General features: G+C 52.1%; 1 protein-coding gene across 1 annotated transcript in view; it reads left to right on the top strand.

Annotated features, from left to right (window-relative positions):
• The first annotated feature begins 6,898 nt into the window (after positions 1 to 6,898).
• The window catches only part of POU2F2 (POU class 2 homeobox 2), a 71,841-nt gene continuing 57,731 nt past the window's right edge, over positions 6,899 to 21,008 (top strand). The window contains exon 1 of the mRNA XM_036896576.2: positions 6,899 to 7,014. The gene's annotated coding sequence lies outside the window, so the exon portion shown is untranslated. The remainder of the gene's footprint in view (positions 7,015 to 21,008) is intronic.

Below are 21,008 nucleotides of genomic sequence, written 5' to 3'. Positions count from 1 at the left end.
GGAGAAAAGTGGGAAGGATATTCTGGTTCTAAGGGAACTAGATGTGCAAAGAGCAGGAGGTAAGAGGAGGCAGATTCAAGGAAGTGGTGGTGGTTTGATGTGGCTGGAGTAGAGGTTGCATGGCAGGTGGTGACTGGAGTGGGAGGGCAGCCAGATACTGGGAATGGCCAGAAAAACTGGCCAAGGGGTTTGACTTTTGTCCTGTTGGCAATAGGGAGTGCTGAAAGAGTTTGAAGCAGGGCGTGTTTTCATCAAACACATGTTGTAGAAAGATCACCCCAATAGCCAGTGTGAAGAATGGACCACAGAGGGCAGGACTGGGGGCTGGGAAGCCAGGTAGGAAGCTGGTGCATTGGACCAAGCAGATGGTGTAGAGGCCTGAACTAGGACACTGGGAACAGGAAAGAGAAGAGGAAATGGATTTGAGAATTATTAGGTCAAATTCTGTGAAATTACTGTTTTCTAAGAAAAATATGATTAATGATTGGAAATTTTCATATGGTGCATCTTAATATTCAGGAAGTAAATGAACTAGACGGGATTTTGAACCTGACTTGGACATGAGCATGAGGAAGAGGCTGTCAAGGCTGAGGGCCATTTTTCTGACTTGATTGCAGGATTGGATGGAGGTGCCACTATGGGGAGAGGAGCCCCAGTGGAGAAGGTGGTGTGTTCAGGTTAGACGTATTAATTTTTAGGTGCCTTTGGGACCTTCAGAAGGTGGTTGGATATCCAGGGTTGAGGCTTAGGACTAGAAGGGATAATCTGGAGACAAATTTGGGGGTTACCAGCGTAGAGAAGGCTGTTGTGGGAGAGGGATGATTCACCCTGGGAGAGAAGTCAAGCCAGAGCAGGAGAACCAAGGAATTGAGCTTTCTTAGATGCAAAGAAGATTTTTAAAAGATGGTTGTGGCCATGTGCTGCAGAGAAATTGAATAGGACTGAAAAGTGCCTGTTGAATTTAGCAAGGAGAGGCCTTTGGGACTTGGGAGACAGTGAAGGGAATGGCCTGGACTGGACTCTGGAGGGGCAGGCCTGGCTTTGGGACTGTCCTTTCATCCCCCGGAATACATAGCTCAAGCCACCAGGGGGCAGTAGCTACATGGAATCCAGGTCCGAGGGGTTCTCAGGGACTAGGAGGCTTGCGGGTAGATTTGGGCTACAGGCAAGGATTGGGGGGTTGGCTCATTGCAGAGCCTCCCCACTACCTCGTGTGAAGGGAGCAGGAAAGAGATTTTGGAAGGGCAGGGGATGGAAACCCTCTCCATGGGGTTGACAGGGTCAGAGTAGCAATTCCCAGTCCTGTCTTGCACTTTCCCTCTTGTGGCACTTTGGGGTTGCAGGTGGGGCTTATTCAGCATGGTGCTCCCAATAGTCATGGGGTTTGCACTTTGGACCTTGACTTTCTCCACGTTCATTTCTTAATAGTCCTACTTTGCATTCTGTGTTTGCAACATACTGAACTTTTCAGTTCTCACATGCTTCTATGTGAAAGTCCTTCCATGGAAATACCTCACCCCCTATCCTCATCTTACAGGTCTTATCTCAGGCATCACCTCTTTCTGGAAGCCCTCCATCACTACCCCCTCTACTTCCTCCTGGTTCCTATAGAGCACCCTGTTTTCCCTATTTTGAGTCTTAATGTTCTGGCTTATAAAATTGCTTATTTATTTATTTACTTTTGGTCAGCTTTATTACAGTATAATTTATATGCAGTAACATTCACCAATTTTAAGTGTACAGTTTGACTAATCTCACAAACACACACACACACACAGAATCAAATAACTACCACCACAACCATGAGGCAAAACATTTCCATTGCCCCCACAAAGTTCCCTGCTGTCCCTTTGCTACAGTCCCCTCCTTCTCCCAGCCCCTTCCGAACAGCGGTCTGCTTTTCCGTCACTATAGTTCAGCTCTGTCTAGAATTTCATATCAACAGAATCCTACGGTACATAATCTTCTGTGTTCAGCTTCTTTCCCTTTGCTTCAGGGCTCATCTGTGTTGCCGTATGTATCAGTAACTGCGTGTTTATTGTCTGTTTACCCCAGACAAGGGACTCTGTGAGGGCAGAGCTGTTGTCTTCAGCTCCCAGCACAGTACTAGCGCATATCAGTACTCAGTAAATGTTTCTAAAATGGCACAGAATCCAGTGCTCTTGGAGAGACAACCTCGGAGAGCTTCTGAACCTTGGATGTACGTAAGGCGAGACCCCTATGCAAGATGCCCACGGCCTTCCCGTGACCTTACAGCTGCTCCTCCATTCCCCTGGCCGTTTTTGGCAGCAGGCCTTGACTCCCTTGCCCCTTCCCAAGCTTCTTTCCTCCCCCAGTTCCTTGGCTTCTACCCCTGCCCAACCCTGCTTCCTCCCGGCCTTTGGGAGTGTCCCTGAATTTGCCAGTCTCTGGCTCCTCCAAGATTCTCCCCTTCAGATGCCTCTACGCCTGGCCTGGTCTCTGTGCCTCTTTCTCTGTCTCATGGGTCCCTCTCTCTGGGCCCCTTTTAGGATGCTGGTGGCAGCTGGCTGTCCCATCCTGGGAAGCTATAGTACAGTTTCTCTTCCCTTCTCTCTTCTGCTTCAGCCATTCCCATTCATCTTCTACTCAAACTCCTTCCCATGGGAGGCCCTTGGGGGAAATCTCTAAATTTTGTACAGACCAGAAAAACCACCTTCTCCCTAATTTCTTTCCCTCATCTCCCTCCATCCCCATGCACTTCCTCCTCTCCCCAGTCCTCTTCCTCTTCTTGACACCCTCATCTTTCTTTCCTCTTGCATTCTCCAGTCAGCCCCACTTGCCCCCCTCTTCCTCTGCCTTCCCCTTCTGTCCCCAGGGCTTCCTTTCTTCCTTCTCACAAGGTTCCATCCCAGTGCTCGCTCTTTCCTTTTTCCCCTCCTTCCTGCACTGCTTCCCTTCTTCTTCCACAGAGGCCTCCCTGACCCCGTGTGCCTCCATTTCTTTATCTTACCCCTTTATCCTTAGGGGTTGTAAGGGAGACCCAAGTTTGGGACCCAGACACAAACACACACATACATGTGGCTGAAGATGAATGGACAGACACGTTGGATTAGTGAACATGTACATCTATCTAGAGGTATGTTCAAATGCACACATACGGCTAAGATTATCCGTCGCTTACAATATATTGCACTTAGTATACACCAGGTACTGTTAGTTTTACATGTTTCTGAGTGGACAGACGGAATGAGGAGGGAGTGAGAGCCAAGCATACAATTTCACTTACCCAGGAAGAGCTGTGGGCGTGCACACCTATACCCAGAGACAGGCCTCATTCAGACCCCTGCACACACACACTCCTGGGAGGAGGTCAGTACTTTTGGAATTGCAACTCCTCCAGAAGCAGGGAGAGCATGCATGTTTTCCCTGTGTTGTGGGCAGCATACTGTGCTCATTTCTACATGTATCTGGTGGCTGCCTCAGTCCTCTTGGGGTTATGCCTCAGAGCTGAGTGGAGCCCTTGAGAGCACTTAGGACAACCTGCACCCAGTGCTTGCTTGAGACCCCAACTGGATCTGCTGCTGGTAAATACTTCAGGGATGTCGGCATCTGCTTAGATATTCTGGACAATTAAGAGATACATATCATATGGAGGCAGTGGGTCTCTGCCACACAACATACTGTCCAGTAAGCAGCTGAAAGGGACATGGAATATATCAAATTGATGTTTTTGGATCCTTAACTTTGGTACTTGTGTGTTTAGTGTGTACTCACAGTGCACATAATTATCACATACTTAGTCCTTCCTAACAGGGATGAGCCCCACCATGTGCTGGTCCTTTTAGGTGATGGGGCTGAGGCAGGACATCCTTGTTCCCTGCCCTGGCCTGGAGTGTCCCTTCTCACTGGCATCCACTTCTGTCTGTTGTGCACACACACAACAGCATTCAGGAGATCTGTTGGGTATACTTTCTGTGGGGTCTATGTTCCTTCTTGCTCCTTCCAGGGCTGGCCATTCCTGTGTTGTTATTATACACACCATTTTTGAGTTCCCTCCTTACTAATGGGACCCCTATGCCTTTGTATGCAAATGGAGTGGGTGTTTCTTATATTTATTTGTATTATGTGCCCTCTGTGAGTCTGCAGAACTTGCTTGTAGCAGGTCTCTCAGGGTCATACTAGGGAGGTGCACTATGTTTGTGTGCCTCCTTTAGGGACGCGTGCTGTAGGGTTCTTCCAACATTCATTAACTGCTTGGAATGTGGTTCTGTATCCCTTATGTTCATGCCGTGTGCTTAGTTTGTGTATAGGTGTGGCAGGTGTTTCCTGTATTTACTTGTGTTGAGGGCTGGCAGTGTGGGACCTGGGGGCCTGCTCTGTATAAGGGGGTATTAAATGATTCCATGTCTCTTACGCAGGGTCTGCCTAAGTCCCTATACCTACTTTGTATGCACGCGAGGTAGGTTTTTCTTGCATTTATTTGTGTTGTGCATACAGCGTGGGTCCCAAGAGGCTGCTGCATACAGGGGTAGTAGGTAGTTCCGTCTGTTAAGTGCGCCCAGGTCCCGTGTACTTACTTTGTACGCCTGCAGGGTAGATATTTCCTGTATTTATTTTTGTTACCACTTTGAGTGTAGTCCCAGGAGTCTTCTCTGTGCACGTGGGCAGGTGGTGATTCTCGTGTTTCTCTCACGCACACGGTACGAGAGTCCCGTGTGCCCATTCAGTCTGCTCCGGGCAGCTGAGCGGGTAACAAAGCGACCGGCGACTGTGGCTGCTGAGCCGAGACCGCGCGGCGCGCGCCTGTGCCTCCTCCTTTTCCTCCTCCCTCCTCTACCCAAACTCTCTTCAGGTCTGGGTACCGCTCTCAGCCCCACTTCCTTCCCCTGTTGCAGCGCCCCCGCCGGCAGGCGGCGGGAGCCACGTGCCCCCCCAGACCAGCGCAGACCTTACCTTGGCCCAGGGTTCCTTTCCCCTAAGTCTTCCTTCCCTTCCTCTCCAGCCTTTTTATGCCTGGCACAGGGCAGATGACCAGACACTGCCTCCCGCTTCCCACCCGCGCTGTTCTTGTCTCTCCGCTCTGCTCCCTTGGTGTTCCCCTAGACCCACTTGCCACTCTCCTGGTCTCTGCTCTTACCCCAGCCTGCCCCTTCCTGCCTTCCCTAGGTTTGTCTCTTTGTACCCTGCCCCCTTCCAAGTCTCATTCTGACTCTCCATTTATCTCTTGCTGTCTCTGTCTTGTATCTCCCTATGGATCTCTGTCCACCAGAAAACCTCTTTCAGTGTCTGTCTCCTTCTCACCATATCACTGTTCCCTTAGATGTCTCCTTCCCTGTCTCCTGCAGTCTCTGTCCTTGTCTGTGTATCTCTGTGTTTCTCTGTTCATCACTTTGACTCTCTAAGTCTGTCTTTGCTTTCTCTCTCTCAGTATTTCTTTTTGTCTCTATTTCTGTCTTGGCCTGTGTCTCCCTTTACTCATTTCTTTCTTTTCTTAGGCTCTTTCTCAGAATTCTTATGTTTATTTTTCTCTGTTTCTGTCTACATCTCACCTATCATCTGTCTCCTTGTCTGCCTGTCTCTATTCTCCCTTTGCCTTTTTCTCTATTTCTCAGCCTCTGTTGGTATTGTTATCTTTCTGGCTTTACCTCTCTGTGTCTCTCTCAATGGCTCTGTCTTCATATCTCTCTGATGCTGCATGTCTCTCTTATCTCTATCTCCTTGTGTCTGTCTCACTCTGTCTCTGTGTCTTCCTGACTCCATATCTCTCCAGCTCTGTCTTGCCTCTTCTTCCCTCTCTCTCTGAGTATAGCCCTTTCACCTATCTCTGATTCTTGCATGTCTCTCTTATCTCTGTATCTCTTTATCTCTTTGACCCCATCTGTAGATAGATAGATAGATAGAGATTTAGAGATAGAGCTATGACTACGTCTCCTGTCTGTGGGTTTGCCTTTCTGTGACTGTCTTTCTGACTCTTAATTTTCTCTTTCTCTTCATGGACCTCTTCTCCTTATCTCATTGTCTCTGGGTGTCTCTGTGATTCTTGGTGCCTCTCTCTGCTTTCGTGTCCCTCTCTGCTGCTCCCCAAATCTCTTCCTCACGACCCCCACCATGCCCGTGTTTATATGTTTCTGTGTATCTCCCTGCCTCCATGTCTCCTGTACTCCCGCCCTCTCTCCTCTCTCTCTTTCCTCCCTGTCTCTGTGTCTCTCATGTCTCTTTGAGTCTCTAGGTCTTAGGGCCTCTCTCTGCCTTTAAGTCCCCTCTGCTGTCTCTGTCCCCGTGTATAGGTGTTTCTGTGTGTCTCTGTGTATCTCTGTATCTCTCTGTCTCTGGGCATCTCTTTGTCTCTATGAGTCTTTCCCTGGTTCTGTGTCCTCTGTGTTTCCTGCCTTCGCTCCTCTCCCTTTTCTTTCTGTCCCTGTCTCTGGATGTCTCTATGTCTCTGGATATCTCCGTCAGTCTCTGGGCCTTAGGGTCTCCCCCTGCCTTTGAGTCCCTTCTTCTCCCCGCTCCCTCCCTTTCTCCTCTGTCTCTTTCTGTGTCTCTCTGTGTCTCTGTATCTCTGAGTGTCTCTGGGCTTCTCCTTGTCTCTGTGTCCCTCTCTACTCCTCACCCCTCCCCTCTGTCACTGCGTCTCTTTCAGCCTATCTCTGCATATCTCTGAGCCGCTCTGTCTCTGTGTATCTCTGTCTCTGTGTCTCTGCGAGTCTCGGGCCTCTCCCTGGCTCCGTGTCCCCTGCGCTCCCCGCCCTCTCCCTCTCCCTCTCTCCCCCCTCGCTCTCCGCTCGTGCTCTCTCTCTGAGCATCCTTGGGCCCGGGGTTGCCATGGGGACAAGGTGGGAGCCGGGGATGGCGCGCGCCTGGGCTCGCGCCGGCAGCTCAGGCGAGGAGCAGCGGCCAGAGCAGCGCCAGCAGCAGGCAGCGAGCGGGCGCGGGAGCGGGAGCGGGAGCGGGGGTAGCGTTGGCGGCGGCGGCTCCTCCTCGGCCATCCCCTCGGAGCCGTGCAGCTGACGCGCATGGCGAAGACAGCGGCGCCTACCGATGGGAGCAGCGGTAAGGCAAGGCGGCGCGGCGCAGCCGGGCGGGCGGGCGGGCGGCGGGCAGCCTCCTCCTCTCCCCAGCTCGCCTGCGCGCCCGCCCGCCCGCCCTCCCTTCCTCCCTCTCCCCTCGCAGCCCCTGCCCGCCCGCCCGCGCCGCGCTCGCCCTTCCATTTAAAAATCTTTAAAACTTTGCATATTAATATCTGCGCTTTGCATAATCTGACCCGCGCTTTATTGATTGCAAGAAGCCTAATGCAGCCGGCTCGGCCTATTGCAGAGAGCTCTCCGGGCGGGAGCCGGGCGGGCGCCGCTGGCTCCGCACCGCTCTCGGGCTGCCCGCCGCCGCCGCGGCCCCGGCTCTCTCGCCTCCCTCCGGCGCCCGGCGTCGGGGCTTTGCCCCCTGGCTGGGTATTTTTATTATTTGGGGGCGAGGGGAGGGTGGCTTGCTGTCGGTGGCAGCGAGGGAACCAAAGGAGAGATACGCGTGGGGTGTGTGGGGGTGTGTGGAGGGATGGGAAGAAATGGGGACAGAGGAGGTGAAGAGGGAGAGAAAAAGGGGGAAAGGGGCAAGAAGGCTGGGGAAAGGAGAGGCGTGGAGGAGAGGCACTGGAGGGGGAGAGAGTAGCCGACTGAGGACGGAGCTGAAAGGACGGAGCAGCGAGCGGAGACAGAAGAGAAAGGAGGGAGGCGAGAGGAGCGCAGGCGAGAGAAAGAGTCGACGGCCGGGGAGCTGGCGGAGAACCGGCGGTGGGCGCTTGGCCGCTGCCGCCTCCGGGCCGAAAAATAAAGAAAATGAGAAAAAAATAATACCCATAAAAAGACGATGAAAACAAAACACATCGCAGCTGGGGCCACCGTATACAAAAAGGAGCGGGCGCAGAGACGAGAGGCGAGGTGGCATCTGCTCCAAGCTGGCTTCAGTGCTTTGGAGAGGATCCTAGGGCTGGGCGGGATCCCCATTTTTTGACCCTGCGTTTGGGGAAGGGGCGGCTGCTGTGGAGAAAATGAGGCGAGAGGGGGTCAGAGCTGGTGGTGGTGCCGCCTGTTTTTTTTTCTCTCTCTCTTTCCTGGGGGTGTGGGGGCCGGTTTAGTGTGATGATGGTGAGGATATTGGTTGGTGATGCTGTCTGAAGCTCGGAGGCAAGCAGGGTGCATGGGGGGGAGAGGTAGGAGGGCATGGGGACCCAGAAAGGACTGGGGGGTGGGAATGAGGGATAAGAGAGAGAAATGGGGTGCTTTGGACTACCTCCCGGAAGGGTGGGAGAGGGAGCACCTGGCATGGGGCGGAGAGGCAGCTGCTTCCCTGGCAAAGAGGAGAGCTGGGCAGCGGAGCTCCAGGGCCCCTAATGATGTCGGGGAGCTGGGGTGCACCCCTCAGCTATCTGGGCAAACTCTGTAACTTGGGGAGCCTCCTTCTGCTTCTTTGCTCCTCTCTTTTCTTCCTCTCTGCTCCTTTTTCTCCCTCTCCTTTGCTGGCTACTCTTTCTCTGTTTCCCAGTTTCTCTGTCTCTTAATAAGAGCCCCCCTACCCACCTCAGTTTTTCTTGTTTTGTATCTTCCTTCTCTCTACCTTTCCCTTTTTTTCTTTCTTTTTCCCTTCCCTCTTTCCCCACTGCTTCCATTCTCTCCCCCTGCTGTTGTTTCCACTACCACCCCATCCTTTCTACCCCTTTGCTCAGTTTCATTTATTCATCACTTTTGTAGAATTGGCCTTAAACAGTATGCCAGGGAGAGGGTCTCCATGCAGAGATAATCCCCCAAGTTTCTACCAGAGTCTAACCCCTGTTCCACACACCCATGTATTTCTACCTTCTTTTTTTCCCTGCTTGGGGCCTATTCTGCTCTGGGGTGTCCAGTGCCACCCCATTTCCTCTGGGCCCCTGGAGGAGTCTTGCTTGGTGCTCAATGGGGCCCTGGGAGGGGGAGGGGGAGGCTGTAAGTGAGGCTCATGGCTATGGGCTCAGCCCCACTGAGAGAAGAGTGTGCACAGAGAGGAAAATGACACAGATGGCTATGGGAAGTAAAAGGGGAGGAAACTGGGGTGGGAGTCCATCTGAGAGGCTCCTTACAGTCCCAGGTAGAAGGTCATAAGAGAAAGCCTGTGGCCTGCTGACCACTCCCTGCTTTCTCTTTTGGTCTTGGCGCCTGGGCCTGCGGAGTTGGGGAGCATGTCTTGGATTTAGAGAAAGACCCCATGAGCCACTCAACTCGGTCGCTTTTAGTCTCTTGTCATCTTATCGGCAGATTTGGCCCCCTCCCCCAGGGCACGATGGGAGAGGTTAGCATCAGTGTACAGTGCTGGGGGCTAGTGTGTAGAGTCAGACCATGGCGGCAGTGCATGTGTACAAGGCCTGTGTGTGTGTCGAGAAGTGTTCAGGATGGACTGACTGTGTGTGTGCAGGGCTTGGGAGCCTTGGCAGAGTGAGGAAGGAACCAAAGGTATAGAATCGTGATATGTGTGTTCAGCGGGGGCTGGGTCCTGGGGGTCCCCATTGTGGGCGATACATGTGCAAGAGGGAGGCATTGTGTGTATTTATACTGGTCCTTCCCTTGTCTTGATGTTCATGGACCCCTCACTGTACGTGCAGACTTGGGAGACACTCTGTGTTTCTTGCACAGCAGCCATTCACATGTGTGCAGATCTGTGTGCAAGTCTGGCATTGGTGGTGGGCATGTCAAGCTGTACGTGCAGTGCGGTTGGAGTAGAAGCTCTGTGTGCGTGCACTAGGGCTGAACGTGGTATGTGCATGTGAGGGTACACATAAAGTAAAATCACTATGTGGAAGTACTATTTCTGTATAGATATTATTATTGCTGTTGTTGTTATTGGTCTTGTGAGGTGTCTGTGCATGACCTGGGTCAGAGAGAGCTCGGGTTTGTGAAGCAGGGTCTGGGTACAATGATGAGAGATGTGTACCGAGGTCGTGGGCATAAGGGTGGGCTTGACAGCATGCTTGTACAGCATTCTTGAAGCTGGGTTTGAGAAGACAAGAAAAGAAACGATTGTCCCTCCCTGAAGTCTGCCAGTCCATGGAAACCTTCCCTGGCTCTTCCATAGTAACAAAGCGTCCCGTGTCAGGGAGTGGCAGGTGGGCCAGGAGAGAAGCAGATCAGGGCTGCAAGCAACATCTTCAGTTGCTGGTAATGCGATTTCATGTCTACTTTCTAATTTCTGGGTGAGGCTGGACAGAGGCCCACCCGTGCCCATTGTAGAGGTCCAGATCCCCTTTTCCCCTGAGTTGCTGGCCAGCCTATGGTTGGTTGCAATGACACTTCTGGGGCCTTGGTGCCCCTCACTTCTATCAGTCTTTGCAGGGAAAATGGAGGGTGTCTGTGGCAGAGGCGGTGGTCAGGAAAAAAACTCCGTGTGTGTGTTATGTGTGCATGCTCACTCCCATGCTGTGTGTGTGATGGAGGTTAGCCTTTACATCCCAGACAGCATGCTGGCCAGATTTTCTTCCAGCAGGTCCATCAGAGGCCACCCCAGGCCGCCTCCATTCTGGTTCATATATACTTGCTCCTTGTATGCAGGAGCCATAGGCCAGAACACTTCCCCCGCCTATTTGACAGCCGAGCTAGGGACCCCAGTCTCAACACCCCTCTGGTAGAGCTAGTCAGAGCCCAGGTTCAAATCCTGATATGTGGAGACATGATGCAGGAGTATGGGGGCAGATGGCCATACCAGGGAATGCTTGGTGCTCACTGGGGGCAAGGGAGCAGTTTCCATGTCTGTCATGTGCTGATTAATTTCCAAGATTTTTTTCAGAATTGAAATGCTTGAGAAACCCAGATGGGGAGAAATTGTCAGAGGAGTGGGTGTGGGGTATCCTCAGACTGGTCTCTGTTCTTTCCACTAAAAATGTATCACCCATCATTTTTCCCTGGGGCCCAACACCTCCTGGCCTAGTAATACTAATAATGACAGGGCCTCCTACATCCACCTAGCTCTTAAGGACACCCTGATTGTGCCCCTTTTACAGAAAAGGATTTGAGGTCCACACCATTGTCTTAGCCTATAAGCAACCAAGCAGTGTTGGGACTGAGGTCTTTGGGGTCTTAGTACTGAGCTTGGCCTGTCTTTAGAGGCCTATACCTTTCCCCTTAGCTGTCCCAGCACCATTTCCTTTTTCTAGCTTGGCCCTTCCCCCTTCCTACCTGCCCCTTGAGACGTCCATCCACAGACCTGTCCCCCAGCCTGCTGGGTGGATGGATGTCTTATGTGGCTCAGCAAGGGCTTCGAGGATCTGGGTCTTGATCTGTATCCTGAAGGGATACCCTGCACATAAGGTCAAGAGCCCACTCTGTTGCTGAATGTTTGGGGTTGGGCTGTTCAGAGACAGGGATAAGGATGAGCTTATGTTCCCCCAACCCCTGCTGCTGAGCAGCCACCTTCCCAGATGTATCTTTCTTCACTCACCCACAGCCCCACCTGCATAAGGTCCTCGGGGCAGGCAGCTTTTCCAGCCCTGACACTCAGAAGGAGCCTGGAGGTGGGGGGCCCCACATAGTAGGTCCCCACATTCAGTTGGTATTTATTGAGTGGTGTGAGTCCCTAAGTGAATGAAGTAGTTAGTTTCCTAAGGTATTCAGGCAATCATTGCATGATCACTTATTAACTGCAGATGATTGTTAGGCACCAACTGTGGACTTTGAGGTGGATCCCATCCCAGCCTTAGACAAGATTCTGGGTGCCTGGGCTGTGGGCACAAAGGAAGTTTCTGGGTCATTGGGAATCTGGAGGAGGAGGGAGGTATGAATTTAAACAGGCAGGTGGGTCTTTGACAATGCTCAGGCATTGAGGGCAGGGGAGGTGGGAGGGCAGAAAGATGGCCCAGGGAGGTGGGGAGGAAGCAGCCCAGGTTGGGGGTGTGGCCCTAAGAGCAGAGGTCTGCCTAGTGTTGCAGAGCCCGACTATGGAGGCTCTGAGAACTTTGGACTTGATCTGGCCTGCCCCGGGGAGCTGTACTGAGTACAGCTGCATGCACACATATACATCTCTTGACAATGTGCCTTGGACAAGACAGACTAGTATGTGAGCATGAGTGTGCATGCATACACACACATACAGATAGCACTTCACCCTGGCATCTGTTATGATACAATCTCCCTTGCAAAAACCAACAAGAGGGGTACTTTAGCCCTCACCCCCAGGATCCTATACCATTCAGGGCCGTGACCCACACATGTGAGTGTAAGTGCAGGCTGGGGACCCTCCCCCTCCAGGGTGCAGACTCATGTGGCATTCACAGACTTAATCCACCGCAGTGAGGCCAGGGAGGCAGCATCTGTCACTTTCACAAACACAAGGAATGGAGTCTGGGAGAGACACTCCACTTGCTCACAACCGCTTGAGAACAGATGCCTGTAGCACACTATCCCCTGTGGCCCCCACACCAAGGCCAGACCTCTATAGCAAGTCACTCCCTGTATTAAAGCACATACATGCACACACATGTGCACACACGTGCAGCACAGCCCCTGACATCCTAACTCTCCATATGCACAACCATACACTCAGACTCTTTGACTTTAAGCACAGCTGCTGACATCCTAACCCCTTATTCAGACACACACATGCATGCACACACTCTCCTTTTGACTTAAAGCACAGCTGTAGCCATCCCACCACCCATACACACATGCCTACAAGCAGACTTACACACACACACACACTCAAACACACAGCCTTTTGATCCACCAGAACCACCGTGGCCAGCGGGCACTGAAGAATGACAGCATGAGCAGTGTGCCGAGGGGGGGTTGCCCTGAGGCATGGGCCGTGGGTCACACAACGGGGACCTTGGACTCCCTTGAGGAAAGAGTCAGGGAGACCCTGAAAGGGCTCCATTGGTTTGGACAGTTCTGCCAGGTAAGGGAGATTCAATAAATGCAGGCCAGAGGCGGGAGCCGGCTAATGGCCGAGGCCGCCGATGGCCGAGATGGCTGGTCAGTGAGGAGGGGAAGCTCTACAATTGATGTGACTCAGGGCTGGACAAATGATGGCGCATTTGGCTGGAGCTGGCCGGGGGCTATGGACCAGAGCCAGGTGGGGAAGGGGCCAAAGCGGCTGGGTTGCAGCAGGCTGGGCTTTGCAGCCTGGCTCCGCCACACAACCTGCATGGTATGTGTGTCTTGGGGTCTTTGTATGTGTGAGTTTGAGTGTGCCTGCATATATGTATTTGTGCACATGCGCATTTATCTGCGATTGTCAGTGTGCACCTACCTCGGTAGAACTTTGAGTTTTTGGGGTTCTAGATATGCATCTGTGTGTGCACCTCTGTGTGTGTTTGCTTGTGTGTGTGTGTGTGTGTTTGTGTGTGTGTGTGTACATGTCTACCCACAAAGTATTCAGGGACCTTTTTTGTTGGACCCCGTGCACCTTTGTGTCCAAGGATGCATGTGTATATTGAGCGTGTAGAGACCTTTCTTATTGTGAGATGCTATGTGCTCTTGTGTGCTTGTGTTATTTTTGGCATTGGGATGAAGGTTGCAGTGAGGGAGATGGGATGGTTCTGGCTCTGGACCCCCAGCTATCTGTGCATCTGGTAGCCCACAAGCCCATCTTTGTGCACCCGTTTGAGCCTCTGTCTGGGTATCGGCAGGTGTGAGCTTGTGTGTTTGCCTGCTCCAGAGTTGAAATTTCTGTGCATCCACAGCAGCATCTCCTGCTGAGCATGGCTGTGGGTGGGGTGGGCCAGGATGAAGGGGGCATCTCCCTGAATCTCATCATCCTTCTGGAGGCAGTCACATAACCCATGCTAGGCCTGGTTGGGACCCAGCAGCATGGCACAGTGCAGACCACCCCTCCTCCTCCTTCTCCCCCGATGACCTTTGAGCACAGCAGCCCCAAATACATATTTATCAGAGGGGCTGTGGGGACCAGCCCCTCCCCCACCACTCCCCTCAGGGCCCAGCCTGCCTGGCTGAGGAGAAATTAACCTTGTGACACAGGAGCTTGCTGACACCCCGACCCCCTCCTCATCTGTACTACACATATGAGCATGGGTGGGTGGGCGTGAGGGAGAGAGACAGAATAGGTACTCATCCAAACTGGGAAGGCACCAGCAGCCAGGGGAAGAGACACACAGGTATACACATGTCCATATCACCCCTGACACACACACACACACACACTCCAAATGACAGAGACTACAGAAGTCTCAGACAGATACACAGGCAAATTTCGAAATAGATATACATACAGACATATGCAGTGGCCCTGAAATAGACACACATATGGCTTCTCAGACACATAGTAGACATTGGTCCCCGTGGGTCCTGAGACCCAGAGACACATACCCTTGGTCAGAGATTCTCTTAGAAAATGTGTAGATACTAAAGTCTAAAGATTCACAAAAACATTTGTGTACAAGTGTCCAGAGATGTTGAAATGGATGCACAGATTTTGGAAACAAGGATAAGCATGTACTCATACAGGTATGAAAGCCCAGACATCCATGCATGTGTGTAGGTACCAACACATCACAGGACAGGACAAATACCAAAACACTAGGGTGCTCCTCACATAGAGATTTTTTTTCTCAACAGAAGAGATACAAAAACAGATCCTAAAACCTGGCAGCATCCCAGCCCGCATGCCCATGGGTGCATACAGGCCGTGTTCAGAAGTCCCATGGTGAAGCCATACACGGTGACTGGAAGGGGCAGGTCCTGAGTCATAGCACACGAACCTTCCCCTATTTAGACTTTTTCCCTTAAAGCAAAATGAAAATGGGTAGTTGCTCAAGTCTGAAAATGTTCATGGAATGAATTTACTCATCATATAGGAACTGAGCCCTGTGTGAACCAGACCCTGTCTTAGAAGCTGGAAAATAGTGATTTACAAGACAGACCTGGGCCTTGCTCTTCAACAGCTCCAAGCCAACAGGATGGGCACTGATCAGACCTCAGTGTATAGTTAGCTGTAAATGGTGATAATATCTGGGAAGGAAAGAAACAAGGGGCAGTGGGAGGGGTCATGAGAGAGCCTGGTTTAGATTGGTGGGTCAGGTAGAACACCTCTGAGGAAGTGACATTTAAGCTGAGCATTAGACACAACACACGGATTCTAACTGCACACACATCCCTGCAGAAACTCACTGAGACCACACAGGCATAAATAATGCAGGACACAGATTCTCCTACCCAACACTGCTGTGCCTCAGTGCCCCTCTAGGAGACTCCCCTGGTGGGAAATGGGGTCCCCCCAGCTGGGGCCCAGATGTCTGGCTCTGACAGAGGTGCACAGAACATCCAGGGGTCACACTGAACGGGAGGCCAGGCTACCTGGGATTGTCAAGGGGGCTTCACTGAGGAGGTGACATGGAGAAGGTTGGGTAGGGTCTAGAGGAAAAGGGGGGAGGGCAGAGGGCTTTCCAAATGGAGGCACTCTTTGTGCACAGACACAGAGTTGTGAGCAAGTGTGGACATCCCTGGGCAGGTAGGTATGTGCAGGAATGGGTGAGAGATGAGGCTTGACGTCACTGAGAAGGACCAGGAGGTTCAGGATTTATTCCAGGAGCACCATGTAGCTGGAGGGGCTTGAGGAGGGCCTTGCCAGGATGTGAGCCAATACTATGTCAGGAATCCTTCAGAGTCTGGTGTAGTGGAGGGACAGGAGGAGGATGGGGAGACCTGGAGGGAGGGATCTCCGGCCCTGCCCATCCACTCTGGCAACCCTGGATAAGGCCTGGGCAGGGTGGTGGCACAAGTCTGCCCTCTTCTTTCTTCCAGACCCAACTCTTGGCCACTGGGCAGAGTTGAATAAGCTACCACTTGCTCCTGCATGGAGATTTGCTGGACAGTGGCAGCAAGGGTAACAGTCTGCCTTAGTAGTCATGATGCTCTATTTTCTGAGGCTTCCTGTGGCCAGGCCTGAGCTGAACAGATGAGCCAGACCCTTCCCTGCCCCAGAGGAGTCCCCAGTCTGGGGAGGCTGACCCTGACAAAGCCCTGTCAGGGACTCTAGAGGTTTATTGAAGGCTCTTGAGCTTGTTTTTAGAGAATGAATGGGTCAGTAGGCCCCAAAGGGTATATGGGAGAGGGGTGAGGATGGAACCTGGTTTTTGGAGGTTAGACCAATCAGTACCTGCCACAGTGAGAAAGCCTGTCTTTCCCTTCATCACACTCAGAAGCCCACACTTCCTTAGCCTAAAAGCCCTATATAAGCTGGCACTTCCTTGCCTCCTTTCCTCTTACCTCAGGAAGCTCAGCCACCCTGGCCTTCTTGTTGCTCCTCAGATGCACCAACCCTGTTCCTGCCTCAGGGCCTTTGCACCTCCTGTTTCCTTTGCTGGGAATGCTCTTTCCCACACTTTATTTGGGCTGCTACTCAAAACCTACCTTTTCCCATAGGCCTTTCATGACCTCAGTCTAAAGTAACATCATCTTGTAACCTACCCCTTCAGCTGCTTTATCTTCCTTCTTAGTTCTTACTGTATCTTTTCCTCCACAAGAAGGTCAGTGACTTTATCTTGGTTACAGTTGTATCCCCAGGTCCTAGAAAAGTGTTCACCACAGAGTAAGTACTAAGTGGATGTTTGTCAGATGAACAGGAACTGAGTCCCCTGTCATCCTAGTTGCCCAAAATAATGGTGGAGGTGGACGCTTAGCATGCCGGACAAGCGTAGAGGGAGCTCACTTTCTGGAGGGCGGCACCTACCAGTGCACTAGGGGGCATTGGCAAGTCAGGCTACCTCCTGCCTGAGCCTCAAAAAGCAGCCAGACTCCAAACCCATCTTCCTGGGACTGTATGTTCTGCTCTGCCTCCTTCATAAGGCTCCCCTCGCCCCAGCCAACTCATCCTTGCCCCCATCATCATGTCTGCTCACTCCCCTGCTTTCTCTCTTCTTCACCTCAGACACACACCTTAATGCCCCTCCTCCTAGCTCCCTGGGAGGGAGACCCCAGAAGGTGGAGTCGCACGCATCCTGGCCACGTGGCAGTGTGCAAATCACATCCCTCCTTTTCAGCCTTAACTTTCCTCGTCGGCAAAATAAGGTTTTTGTGGGAACGAAGAGTGTTCGCGTGTGATGATGATACTAATAATAGCTGCTATTTTTCAAGTACCTGCCAGGTGTTAGGCATTGTGCTAGGTGCTTTGAACCTTTTTTTTTTTTTTCATTAGAAAAAAAATAGAGGAAGAAAACCTGAGCATGGCATGTCCCCAGAGTGTCAGCACCGGTACATGGTGCTGTGAATCACAAAGGTGAACATAGCTGGTCTGAACAGAAGCTTACTATTCTGGTGTGTGCTCACATGCACACACACACACAACTGAAGTATGGTGGGGGCCCATTTCAGAAGAAGCCCCAAGAGATAGTTTGGAGGCCACTGAGGCAGCAACTTTCAGATGAGAGACCAGCCCCAGCCATCCCTAATTCCCCTTTACTAACCCACTGGGAACTTCCATTGTTCATATCTGGATTTCAGAGCCCGGCACGGGGTCTGGCCTAGAATTGGCCTCAGGAAGTGCTTATTGAATGAATGAATGAACAAAGGAACATATTTAGCCAGGTCTCTTTATTGCTTTTGCTCACCCCAAGATAACCAGGACACCCCTTCTCCCTTCCCCTCCCACTGTGTTCTGCCCCTACCTTCATATCTTACTCACATATATCATTTGTGGCTGATGATCTGAATATCCTTTCTGCCACTCACTTGCCCCTTTCTGTGTCAGCCCCTTTGCTAAGTTAGTTATAAGCAGGGTCTTACTGACTCCTTACACCAGCACTATAAGGCAGGGGTTATTATTATCTCCATTTTATGTTGAGTGACCTAAGGCTCAGAGAGGTGAGGTGACTAGCCTGGGGTCACACAGCACAGCGGTGGTAGACCTGTGTTTTGACCACTGTGTTCTTCTGCCCCATGGAAACGCATCCTCTGTCACTGTTCTCTGGCTCGTGTGCACACTTGCTCTTGCAGTTTTTCTCCTTCCAGCACTGGGAGGGCATGGTCCAGGATCTAGCAACTCTGCTTCGGTCCCAATTCTGTCACAATCTACTGTGTGCCTGGGAAAATTCTTTCCCTCCCTCTGGGTCTCAGCTTCCCCTCAGCTGTTTCTCCTGTCTGTAAGTCCTCAGCTAGTTTCCTGAAGAGGAAACAGGGCCCAGAATTGGGCTCAGTTTCAGCCTGCTCTCTCAAACAGAAGCTAGAGGAGCGTGTGCCTCTCCACTTGGCAGGTCCCTTCACATTCCCAGGGGCGCTGGGCTCTGCTGGGCCTCGGCACCGTGGGGATGTAAAACAAGCCTGGCTGGGGAAGGGAGGGGAGCAGGGAAGCCCTGCTCGTGGTGGGTCCACTGACCGCCCAGCCACAGTTCTGCTGACACAGGGTTCTTTAGCCCTACTTCTTGTAATACAAACAAGTGTTAACCGACAGGGCACATGTTCATTGTAGAAAAAATATAAAATGTAGATATTCAAAGAGATGAGGAAAACAACCCATCAGGATAATCTAGTTAAATGAAAAAAATTAACTTCTTGATGTCTATCCTTCTAGATATCTTTTTCTGAAATGGGAGTATGCTGATGAGTTTACCAAAGAAATTATTAAAATTCAGATGCCTGGGACCAAACTCAGCATTTTGACTTCTGCTCTAAACCTTTTATTTGGGAAGAAAAACGTCTGTGTGTGTATGTGTGTGTTTTATTAAAAATAGGATTGTGTGCTACATACTGTTTTATAACCTGCCTTTTTTCCTTCCTAACAATGTCTTACGAACATTGCTCCCATGTCAATGAATTTATTTCAAGCATATTTCTACAACTCTGAAGTCCTTTATATGGCTGCTGGGCCATCATTTATCATACCAGTTCTAGTCACAGGACATCTACATTGTTTTCTGGCATTCTCGGTTATAATTATCCCCAGGTAACAGATGAGGACACTGAGGCTTGGAGAAGTCCTTCACATGTGTGAAGAGCTATGGTACATCCTAAGGGGAGCTGGGGGGGGGGCTTGGGTGCAGGGTTGGTTCCCAGCCTCACTCTGGGTGGGGCTGAGGGGCCCTGAATTGGAGAGAGGGGCTTGGGTAGGAGCGCCCAGACAGAAGAAGGTGGGGTGCTTGAGAAGACCACCCTCCTCCAGGCCGCCAGACGCAGGCATGTTGTGGGCTCGCACGCTGCCGCCTCTGGCTTCCCCCAGCCCTCTCACTGCCTCCTCCCCGAGCCCACTCACTGTCTGCTCCATCCTTGCCAGCTTATCAATAGGTTAAGTGGTCAGGTCAGCGATATTGACCATTTGATTAGGACCTTGTCAGATCAATCCCTGGCTCATCTCATGGGCCTCCTCCCCTGCCCACACCCCCGCCCTACTCTTCCGCGCCAGGGAGCAGGCGGCCACAGAAGCCTCCAGCCTCCCTGCACAGCACCCCAGAATGGGGAGCCCTTTGGCAAGTTCAGAGAGAGTGAGAGCCAGCCTTGGCCTCACCATCTCTGTTCTAGTCCTGCCAGGTCAGGAACCCAGAGGGCCACCTCCAGTTCTGGCCCTGCCTTGCTTGCCTGCCCCCCACCCCAAGGCCCTGTGGGGTTCCCTCCTGATCCTTCTTATAGGTGCCCATTTCCTGCACCCTCTCCTTGCTTCCCATTCTCTTGCTCGCAGTCATAGATCTTATTTGCTTTATGTCCTGTGTTCCTCAGAGTTCAGTCAGACTGAGCTGTCCCCTCTTGGCTGTGTGACCTTGGGCAAATAACTTCACCTCTCTGAGCTTCCATTTCCTCCTCTGTGTCATGGGGATGATACCAGGCAGTCATGAGGATTCTGTGAGATCATATCCCAGAGCACCTAAGCCCTCCTGGCGGCCTGATGAGTAGCTAGCACTCAGGAAGCACGGGTGCTCTCACTAAGGGCTGCTCTGCTGCACTTACCCAGCTGTGTGTTTGTAGGGGCCAGTCATCCCGTCCCTCATCTCTCAGTGGGGGTGTATGTGGGCAGTCTGTATGTGGCTCCAAGGGGTACTGTCCTCTTCAAACTCAGAGCCATAGCCTGTGCTGGGTCATGCTGGGGACCCCAGAGGAGCTGGGCCCCAACCTACCCTCCCCGAGCTCACAGTCTGGCAGGCAGATAACAGACACAGCCAGCTAGGGAGAACTGAGGGTCCAGGACCAAACGCTGAGCTAGCATCATAGTCTTCTCTGTGGTGTACCTGCAAGGGACATAGACTCTGGAGTCAGAGAAATCAGGGCTCAAATCCTAGCCCCTCCATTTCTTGTTCCAGGTTGCTATGGGCCAGCTGTCTCCCTTTCCTGACCCTCAGAGTCTCCATCTGTGAAATGGGGAGAAGGTATCTTCTAACTAGCTCCCACTCCCACCATGTTCCAGTCTCAAGGCACTGCTGGGAATGCGGCTCCCAGCTCGCACAGGGCTGTCTCGTCTGCAGGGGACATGTCATCTACTTGGAGAGCGGTCTGTGCGAGGGCCTATGGGGTGCAAGGGCCTCCGAGGTGAGGTGAGGGGAACTGGAGACAGACAGGCCAGGGGTGGCACTGCCCATGGGTGTTGCAGTTGAGAGGCAGAGGGCAAGGGGGAGACACAGGTGCAGGGGCTGTTGCTGGACGGAAGTGCCAACACGGGGTGCTGCCTCAGGGAAGACCCCAGCCCTAAGGCGCTGTCTGACTCCAGGCCCCTCAGAGGCCCAGGGATTCCCCCGCCCGCCCTGCCATCACTTACACCAATATTGACGGTTAATGCCGTGTCGCCACCGTGTTCAACACTCAGCGCGGCTAATTGTTTTGACTGGGAATCGGCAAGGCGATTAAACGCCATCGATTTTGCCCTGCGCGTTGCATCGATTTTTAAATTTCCTATTGATCCCGGCCCTAAATCTCCTTAACCAAGACCTCACGGTGGAGATGACAGCCGCTGATTAGCCCCAGACTTGGGTGGGGGGTGGGGGGTGACGGAGTTGGGGAAAGTAGCCCCTGAAGGGGGAGAAACCCCAGCTTCCCCCTCCCCCCAGGGAACAGGTGTCTTGGTTCCCCTTTCCCCCTGAAGATGGAGGCCCAGGTACA

The sequence above is a fragment of the Manis pentadactyla genome, chromosome 15 (genome assembly GCF_030020395.1).
Source record: "Manis pentadactyla isolate mManPen7 chromosome 15, mManPen7.hap1, whole genome shotgun sequence".
In the NCBI taxonomy this organism is placed as follows: domain Eukaryota; kingdom Metazoa; phylum Chordata; class Mammalia; order Pholidota; family Manidae; genus Manis; species Manis pentadactyla.
This window is presented reverse-complemented; position numbering and strand designations above follow the sequence as displayed.